This window comes from Petaurus breviceps, unplaced genomic scaffold (genome assembly GCF_028583685.1).
Source record: "Petaurus breviceps papuanus isolate PSGF00001 unplaced genomic scaffold, PetGlider_PUasm1.0 551, whole genome shotgun sequence".
NCBI classification, from domain to species: Eukaryota; Metazoa; Chordata; class Mammalia; order Diprotodontia; family Petauridae; genus Petaurus; species Petaurus breviceps.
Genome location: NW_027186372.1, coordinates 41,346,434 through 41,356,516, shown reverse-complemented (window position 1 = coordinate 41,356,516; position 10,083 = coordinate 41,346,434). Strand labels below are relative to the sequence as shown.

Sequence of the window (10,083 nt, the reverse complement as noted above, 5' to 3'; positions counted from 1 at the left end):
CCCCCCTAGCCCACAGCATCATCTGTATTATTGGTTCCTCTAGCAGTTTTAAGGAAGCCAGTATTGCAGACAGCTGGTTGAATTGAATTATATTTAATTGAATTGAACACTATGGACAGGTGTAGTTGAAAGAACCCAATATTTGGAGTTGGAAGAGCTGAGTTAGAACCCTGGCCATGTTCCTTATTACTTGTGTGAACCCGAACTCACCATTTCTCCAGGCTTTAGTACTCTAATATGTAAAGTGAGGGGTTTACAGACATACAAATATTAATAACAGTTCTTTTCCTAGTAGCCAACAACTGGAAACCAAACGCTGCCCATTTCCTGAGTAAGAGCTGAACAAATCATGGTATATGAATGCAATGGAGCATTAATTATCATGCAATAAGAAATGAGGAAATGGCTATTTCAGAGCAAACTAGGAAAAGCTTTAAGAACTGACATATAAGAGAACAGAAGTAGAACAACTGAGAAAAAAACTTTGAAGATTTTATAACCCTGATCAATACAATAATAAACCACAAATATGAGACTGAAGATGAATCCTGTCACCCTACCAGAGGGGTGATAAATTTAAAATCCAGGTTGAAACTTGTATATTTGAACATGGCCAATGTGGGAATTTGTTTGGATGGGCCACACATATTTGATATGTGTGTGTGTTTTAAATGTTCAGTGGGGGTGGGGGATAGTTGGAGAAAGAGATAATAAATGCTTATAAAATACATAAATAAATAACATTTAAAAAATAAAGTAAAAAATGAGGACATTGCATAAAATCAGGTGTTCTTAGCATGGGGTCAAGGAACTTTTTTTTTCTAATATTTTGATAACTGTATAGATTTCCTTTGAACTCTTATGCCTTTTATTTTCTCTTTTAAAAGATACTATTCTGAGAAGGGGTCCATTGGTTTTTTCATCCTGCTGAAGGATTCAGTGATACATGCAAAAAGGTTAATTAACTCCCCTTATCTTAAAAATCCCTTTCATTTCAATGTCTCATAATAGCTCCATTTCCAGTCTCTTCCATGAAAAGTAGCATAAAAGATATTAGGAAGGATGCATTTGCCTGGAAAATGAGGTGGCTTTTAGCAGGGACAGATAACAGTATGAAGCCTAAATTTATGCCCCTAAAATGAAGTAAGAACCAAAGGAAAGATTCCAGCAAGTTGAATGAATGTTGTGTGGTGGATATATGGAAAGATATGGAGAAGAATCAATGAGAAACCCTCAACAGCACTGAATGTAAACTATTCACCAGTCAAACGTTCATTTGTTGAGTTGATTTTGGTTGTGTCCAACTCTTCATGACTCCTTTGTGTTTTCTTGGCAGAGAACTTGGAGTGGTTTCCATTTCCTTCTCCAGCTCAATTTACAAATGAGGAAACCGAAGCAAACAGGGTTAAGTGAATTGTCCAGGGTCTCGCAATAAGAATCTAAAGGCTCATAGGAGCATCCATTTTGAGTTAGGAGGAACCTTGGTAGCTGGGTAGTGCAGCCCCTCTTTTGCAAATGATAAAACTGAAGTCCAGAGATATGAGGCCACTTACCCAAGGTCATGTAGGTAGTGAGGAGTGAACCAGTATTTGAACTTTGGTCCTCTGACTTCCCATCCAATGCAAATTCCTACTGTGCCACCAAAATAAATCATCAATTTGTATTATCAAATAATAGAACATAGATAACACATACACACATTTGTAGTAACACTTCCACATTAATTATAGGTATCTAAAATCCTGCAGGGGACCACAATCAATCCTTATGAGTCTCCAGTTTTTCTCTTTGAATCTCTACTAGCCAGAGTTAGAAAAATACGTGACTCCATAGTGGTGCTAAGGACAGCGTTTAAATAGAAATGCAAGGTAAGCGATAATAAAATTAAAGTTGAGAGAAAACACTCTCAATACTTATTTCTTCAAAACCTCTCCCAAACTACAAGGATGAGAAGTGGAGAGTCTACTTTGCCACTAGCCTGCTATGTTAAATCAGATCAGTCCTCAGTCTAGGGGTAATTGAAAGGCTAGTTAGTGGCTTCTCAATTCCTCACAGGGTTTTTGAAATCTGGGACTCCATCTCCACTTGGAACTGGACCAGAGTCTTCATAATTCTCCATCCATGGTTTTCTGGCCTGGAAGGGGAAAAGCATTAAAGGGCAGCCAAAGCACTATCCATCAAATTCCAGCATCACCTGATCAAGGGAGTGGAGACTGCCTTATCAAATGTCTGGAAGCTTAGTATTGGGAGGAGCAAGGTTCAATGTCTTCTAATCCTGGTAGGAGGAAGTTCAGGCCAGGGAAAGTTGCAGCTAGGTCATCATTTTTTGTTCCTTTCCTATCTCTATCTCTTTTCATTACCCATATCCAAGCTCAGAACTCCTGGATCAAACCTCACCATCTTTCAGGTCCTGTTAAGACCTGCCCCTGGCTAACAGAGGATGGAGTAGTATTATCATCTGCTGTGTTCTGCACAAGTTTATGGAGATGAGATCTGCCTTATACAGCTTACACTGTTGGTATTCCTTATTCCATTATATACACTCACATCTACAAAATCAGAATACATATAAATATAAGTGTTTACATATATGCCTATATAGCATGCTGGTCTTGAAGAGATGAGAACCTGGGTTTAAAGTTTGTCTCTGGCATATACCATCTATGTAACCTTGGGCAAGTCAATAGTGTGCCAGACAACTCCCTAAGACTATAAATTGTAAAGAAGAGGCCAATTTTCACTAGAACTTTCCAGTGACTTTTCTATGCCAATGAAATCACTGGTTCTGTGCCCGCCTATTCCTAACCTTATACTTATTTTAGAGATCTCGGATTTCCAAGGTACATTTTCCCTAAATGCAGAGTGCAAAGGTATTTGTAAAACTCAGATTTGTTACAGCTAAAAAAATCAGCTCTTCCTAGCCAATATTCTGTTAATGTCTCTCGGAATTAAGGGAGGCTAGAATGGAGATTATCATCGAACTCACATTCAAAGCCTTTTCAGTTTGGTAGAAACTTCCAGAGATTAGTTCTGTAGGCATATTCTTCAACATCCCAAGGCCACATCTCTGGCTTAAGGAAGCATCAGAAGGACACTTCAGTAGAAAATATATATTTGTATATGCACACATATATGCATACACATGGGCATATATGATATATTTATACATAGATATGATGTCATGCATATATCATATATCTTAAGGCAGCTAGGTGGCACAATGGATAAAGTACCAAGCCTGGAGTCAGGAAAATGAGTCTTCCTGAGTTCAAATCTGGCTTTAGATACTTACTAGCTGCGTGACCCTGGGAAAGTCACAAAAACCTTGTTTGTCTCAGTTTCCTAATTTGTAAAATGAACTGGAGAAGGAAATGACAAACCACTTTAGTATCTTTGTCAAAAAAAATAGTCAAATGGGGTCAAGAAGAGTCAGACAAGACTGGAAAACAACTGACCAGCATATTACAGCATATTATATACATTTATATTATATATATAGTATATGCTATTATATATTAATGTTTCATATATATACATCACATTTATACATATATTCTACATTGAAATGCTCCTCTGAAATGTGTGTATACACATATCTGTGCATTTAAATGTATGAATGTTTGCATGTAGATAGTAAGCATTTGTTAAGTGCATTTTATATGTCAGGCACTGTGCTAAACACAAGAGAGACAAAGAAAGTCAAAAGACATTTCCTGCTCTCAAGGAGCTTACAGCTTAATAGGTGGCTCAGTGAATAGTGTTAAATCTGGAATCAGGAAGACTTGAGTTCAAATCCTTTCTCAGATACTTACTTGCTGTGTGACTCTAGGAAAGTGACTTAAAATGTCTCAGTCTCAGTTTCCTTATCTGTAAATGGGCGATAACATCAGAAAGGCCCTCTAAAAAATAAAGTGAAAATACCGAAGGTAAGCTAAAGAAATAGATATGCTAGAGAAATTCCATCCATCTTTGAGGAAGGTGGATCTTACAAGATTGTTGTGAGGATCAAATAAGATAAAGTATTTTGCAAACTTTAAAGTGCTATATAAATGTCAGCTATTATTATTACTTTTATTATTATCATATAGATAGACATGCTAAAACTCAAACCTTAACATTTTGTCAATTTTTTAAAAATTATGAAATAAAAAAAAATCCTTGTATGCACCTAAATTACCCTGATTAGCTATATATGTAGTTACAATTAAGCTGCCAGATCTAAATTTTGAACTTTCTGTTTGTGGAAATATTTCCTTTGTGTGAAACTTTTAGTCTGCTGCAATTTCTGTTTGGTCCTTCTAAGGAGTTCTTTTCATCTTGTACCTTTTTCTTTTTCATACAATTTCCATACATTGGCTCCATGCCCTAGCGCTATAGATTTCCCAAGGTGGATTGTTCTTCTACCAATTCCTACCTCACCCAGCACTGACTCACCTCCCTTCAAGGATTTCACGTTCATTTCCAGGGACTGGCAGCAGAAACAGAAATGAAATATCAACCTCATGTATAATGACTCTCATTCTTTCCAACCACTTCAGGTATTGATTTAGAATCTCTTTTTCAAAGTGAAAAGTGACAAAGCTAGAAGTGAAAGTGGATCCTCCACCCTTCTTCCGCTCCTTTTTGGGCATTTAGTTGGATGTCAGAGCTCATAGAAATCTCCCTATTCATTTTTGGTTCTTGATGGAGGATTTTCTTTTGGGATATCATTACCAGTTCCATTTTCCATCTTTTTGAATAATTCCTTGGATCATGCTTCCTGACTATGTGTCACTCTCCTAAATCACCTGAAATTAGAGTCCTCCCCCAACTTTTTTGACAAAATTCCTTAATGGAGAAAAGAAACATGAGGGTTTACTTCTAAATCACCACCATTTGCCAAATGAAAAAAAAATACTCTCCTTTTTATGATGCTAGAATGGAGCTCTCATTTAGGCACAGGGAATGTTTTGGACTAGGAATATGAAATTCTTCTTTCTCTTCTCAGATCCTTAAATAGCCTGGGTGAAATTTCTCAACTTCTTTGCAATACTGCAGATTTCCCCATCTACAGAATGAGAATATTGACTTTCCATCTTGCCAGGTTTGTTAATCGTATGGTTTCCAATTATCCCAATAGATACAGGAGGCACATGTAACAATAATGCAATATTCACAACACCTACAGTGGTTATGAATATGCTGGTATAGTTGTGAATCACAAAATGTAACAGGCTTTCCACATGGAGGATAGAACCAAGCCTTTATTCAAATACCAGAAAACCGAGTGCCAGAACCAGAAAGCCAAAGTCATTACAGTAACCATGAAGCTGGTACATGGTTAATGCACTGAATACCCACATTCCCAAGCCTTCATAACAGAACAGGCTTCCTCAAGCAGCGATCCTCCTCTTTCACTCATGATAGCTCCTCAGCCTGGTTCTCAGAAGTTCTCAGTCGAAATTCCCAGAGGAAATGTCTCAGCAGAAGCTCCATCCTCCAGATGCTCACTGAGAGAAATTCTCTATCTCTCTCCCTGGCAGTAGCTGCTCTGCATCTGCAATGCTTAACCCCAGAACATTCTGTCTGTCCAGCTTGTGCTCTTCCTTATATATCTATTAGCTCCTCCCTGTTCTGCCCCTTCCTGTTACATCAGCAACTTCCTCCCAAGGTGTTTACTATTTCAGTGTTAATTAAATAGCTTAAACAAGGTGTTAACTTGAAACAAAGTGCTAAGTACCCGCTTACTTGCCAATACAAAGGGGCATGGAAGATCTTCAGATTCCATTAACATTACAGCACAGAAGCAAAGTGTATTGTTTGAAAGAAAAATAAAAGCTCCCTTTCTAGATAATATCCTTTAAACAGGCCTACCAATAACAAAACTGTAGAATTTTTTAGATGAGAGGGGCCTTAGAATTTTAGTGAATCACTTACACAATCACTATTAATAAAAGAGACCTGAATTTATATTTCTTTGGTAACTGGGACGTTCCCTCCTCCTGTCTCCTCAGTTGCCTATTCTGTAAAGAGGTAGTGAACATTTCTGTCTCAGTAGAATTATTCTGAGAAGGAATAAGATCTTGTTTGCCAGGTAGACTGTGGTCTCCTATGAAATACCATAAGCATACAAAATATAACTAAATAGGACACAATGGTTCTGAACTTCCCTTTTAACATCTCAGAAGGTATTAGCAACACAAATTTCCCATATGGCAAGAAAAAGAACAAAGTTTGGCTCAGAGGACATTCTCGCTGTTAATTTCTGCCATGCCATGAATGGAGAGAAGAAAAAACAAAGTCTCTTGCTCCACAAAGATTTTTTACCGAGTAGCTGGAGGGGTTTTGTTTCACTGGTTGTCTGTAATATGGCTGGGAAGCACCATGCTCTCTGAAGAATTAGAACTGTAGGTGACCCAGAGGGCAACAGGGGGATGCATGATGGGTATAAGTAGGTTGCTCAGTGATACCAGCAATACTTTGCATGTGAAAAGTGACACAAGATCTATGATCTGAAAAATGTAAGGCTAGAAAAAGAACTGGTTCAGTCATATGGAGAGAGTATAGGATAACAAGTGGTTAACTTAAGGGCTATGGTGGTACTCAAAGAATGACCTAGGGAAGGCACCAAACACATTGGGCTGATCTCTTTTGGGAGGACTTGAACAAGAATGGCACAAAAGTGGAAGGTGTGAATGGTTATGTCACTGGAGAGAGAGACCATATCAGTGAGATCATAGGTCTATTGATGTGCAGAAGTAAACTAGAGGGACTTAAGGAATCTTTTTCAGGTGTGTTATCTGATAACTCCTTGCTAGTGGTTCAGTGCTGAATGCAGAATCAAAAAGACCTGTGCTCCAATCCAACATTTATAACTGTGTAAACCCGGGCAAGTAATTTAACAAATGTTACCTTCATTTCGTCAACTTTAAGATGTGGATAATGATTACATCTACCACCTAGGATTGGTGTCAGGATAAAGACAGATAACATTTATAAAGTGCATCACAAACTTTAAAATGCTATATAAATACTAGTTATCATCATTAGCGATATTGGGTAATGATGTTTTTAAAAAGCCATCCAATTAGATCAGTTATTAGATGAAATGAAATTATATAGCCCAGTGATGCTTATGCATTCATTATGGAAGGTGGTGGTGGAAGGGTGGCAGAGGTGGAAAATATTTTTCTTTCCTTTTTTCTTTGCTGTTTGGTAGGAGGAAAGTATAATGAACTTTCCTCTGTGACTTTCTGTCCACTGCAGATGGGGGAAAGCTGGGCTTATAGTTTTTGTCTACTTGCCTTCAGAACATCATAACCAATCTATGAAGAATTTTTCAAGTGGTTGGCCTTTGTATGAGAGGCAGATTGGTATACTGGATAGAGAATTGGACTCAGACAGAAGAAGACCTGAGCTTGAATCCTGCGTCAGACATTTGCTAGCTGTGTGATGCTGGGCAAGTCATCTTGTGTCTTTGGGCCTCGGTTTGGCTCATTTTTAAAATGGAGATAATGGTAAAGCCTCCCTCACAGTGTTGTTGTGAGGATAAAATAAGGCACAGAAAGCATTCTGTAAAAGTGAAAGCACTATATAAGTGCTAATTTATTAATTAGATGTTAAATAGTTGTCTGCATTTAATGATGTCTTGGCATTCTTGGTCTGACATGATATTCTTCCTTTCAGTAGAGTTTTCTACCAGGAGATAGATATTTTGCACATGATACCCCTTCTAGCAATGAATCATAGGATCATAGGTTTAGAGCTGGAATGGACCTACAGGCCATTTAGTACAACCCCTTTCCTACCCTTTCATTTTATAGATTATGAACCCCAGGTACAGATAGGGTAAGTGATTTGTAGATAATATGGGATAGAGTTGAGTTTCCAATTCAGGGCTTCTGCCCCGAAATTCAAATCTTTTCCCACTGTACTCGGCTGCTTGACCATTGGATTTAGAGCAGGTAGGGACCTTAGAGAGTTCAACAAGCATAGTTATATTTCAACAGCAAAGAGGCACATGGATCTACCTAAGTGATATTCAATTGTAGCCATTATTCTGATAGTTCAAACCTATAAAAAATACTTCTGCATCATTTATTTGGCAATTTTAGGGAAAAGTTACTTAGGCTTCTGAAATTTCCTTGTAATTGCCATGGTCTTCACCTCCCTTTACACATATAGATGAGGTCTGAGTGTTCTTGAAGCTATCCCTGGAGAGAGGAAAAGTTTGTCTGTCAGTTATTCATCTGGGGCTCTGGGCCTTTGGCAGTCATCTTGACCTTTGTCTTGTCACTGGACTTTGATGGCTCTGGTGGAGAGAGTGAGGCTGATGACTTTGCACAGGCCTCCCTTACTTAAATCAAATTCATTTGCAAATCAGTACATCACCATCCTATGTCATCGGTCCTCTCTGAGAACAAAGGAGGAACAATGATAGTCACTTTCTAGAAACTGGTTGGTAGGAAGGAGATGCATGTATGACCAAAGGAAATAACAAAAACCACATCCCACAGTTCTCTTAGTCTGTACACATCTATTTTTAACAAACTTTATTGTTAGGGCAGTAGGACACCCAGTCACTTAGAGAGTGTTGTATGCCTCAAAATGACCTGGGGTTGAAAGTACTGGTCCCTGGATTGCCAATACTCAGTGCTCTGATTTAGCAACCAAATTGAGTCTTCATGGAAAGTTAAGAACACCCCTTGAAAGTCATTTTGGTGTGGGTAGAATGTACTCACAAGAGAGAAGATTTCCAAACTCTAGTAACTTTTCCAAGAAAGCCTTGCTAATTGAGGATGATTTAGTCATATGTATTTGCTCATCTTTGATCTGTATTGATATACAGTAAAACAATTTTTCTCTGTTTAGTGAGATGGATGCTTTCCTATTATGTAATGACCACAACAAATGGACCTAGAGAATGTCACAAGGTCTTGGAGGATCAAATTCAATCGACAGTTTGAAATGTTTACACAATACCAAAAAAAGATGGCTGGAAAAAGGAAGACATTTAACTGACTGGTTGTTTTCTCAACATGATAACAGTGTGTGTGTGTGTGTGTGTGTGTGTGTGTGTGTGTGTGTGTGTGTGATGAGGTGAGGGGGAGTCAAGGCAGGGCTGAGCTCAGTGTTTTGACATATGTAGGAGCAACTTGAACTTAAAGGAATCGATTTCCCAGGAGCCCTCCTCTGTTTACAGGAAGACAAGATTACAGTTTGGCCTGGCTTTGGGTGGCAAAGGAGGGGCAAAGAAGACTGGTTGACTATAGGGCTTTTCTGAGTTCATAAAGTCTCCACCACAGAGGAAAGGCAGACCTCATGTGGCTTTGGTTGTCACGTCTCCTTCTACCAGGAAGGATGTGGGCGGTGTTGCACTGACCTACACTGAGAACACTGACTCAAAGTGGACCCTTCAGATTATCTAGGCCTTTGTTACATCTGATAAGGCAGAAGATGATTTGAAAATGCCAGAGTAGCAGCAGAGTCATAAACTATCTCTCCCAGGATGTTGGAATGAAGCTTTCTGTCAACTCTTTAAAAACCTATGAGATTAGGTAGTTGGGTTGTGAGAGGCAGTGCTGAACTACTGAGTCATTAATTTATCTTTTTTCCATCAGTAGTAATCTCTCTCTCTCTCTCTCTCTCTCTCTCTCTCTCTCTCTCTCTCTCTCTCTCATCTATCTATTTACTCATCTATCTTTTTAAAGTGTGTTGTTTATGAATAATAAGCTTGTCAGGATAAAGGATGGTAATAATTATTTACTTATTTATTTTAGGGTTGTGGCACATTTATCTGTATGACTCTATCAGGTCCAAACCAATTCATGGTGACTCTACCTTCCCCTGGTGACTATTGAGAGTTCACCAAATGTTGCATGTTTCCCCCTTCAATGACAAACTCTCTTAATGAAGAGAAGGAAAATGAGGGTCTTCTTTAAAAAAGGATTAATTGGGAGATAATCTTTCTTAGAGCTCTAGAAGCTTATTAATCCAGAGCTGAAAGGGGACTCAGAAATCATTTAGATGATAAATTCCTTCAGATAATGATTTCTTAGTGTGTGTGTGTGTGTGTGTGTGTGTGTGTGTGTGTGTGTGTGTGTG

At 38.4% G+C, this 10,083-nt stretch overlaps 1 pseudogene; it reads left to right on the top strand.

The window, feature by feature from the left end:
* Positions 1 to 5,222: 5,222 nt before the first annotated feature.
* The window catches only part of LOC138172598 (heat shock protein HSP 90-beta pseudogene), an 8,646-nt pseudogene continuing 3,785 nt past the window's right edge, over positions 5,223 to 10,083 (top strand).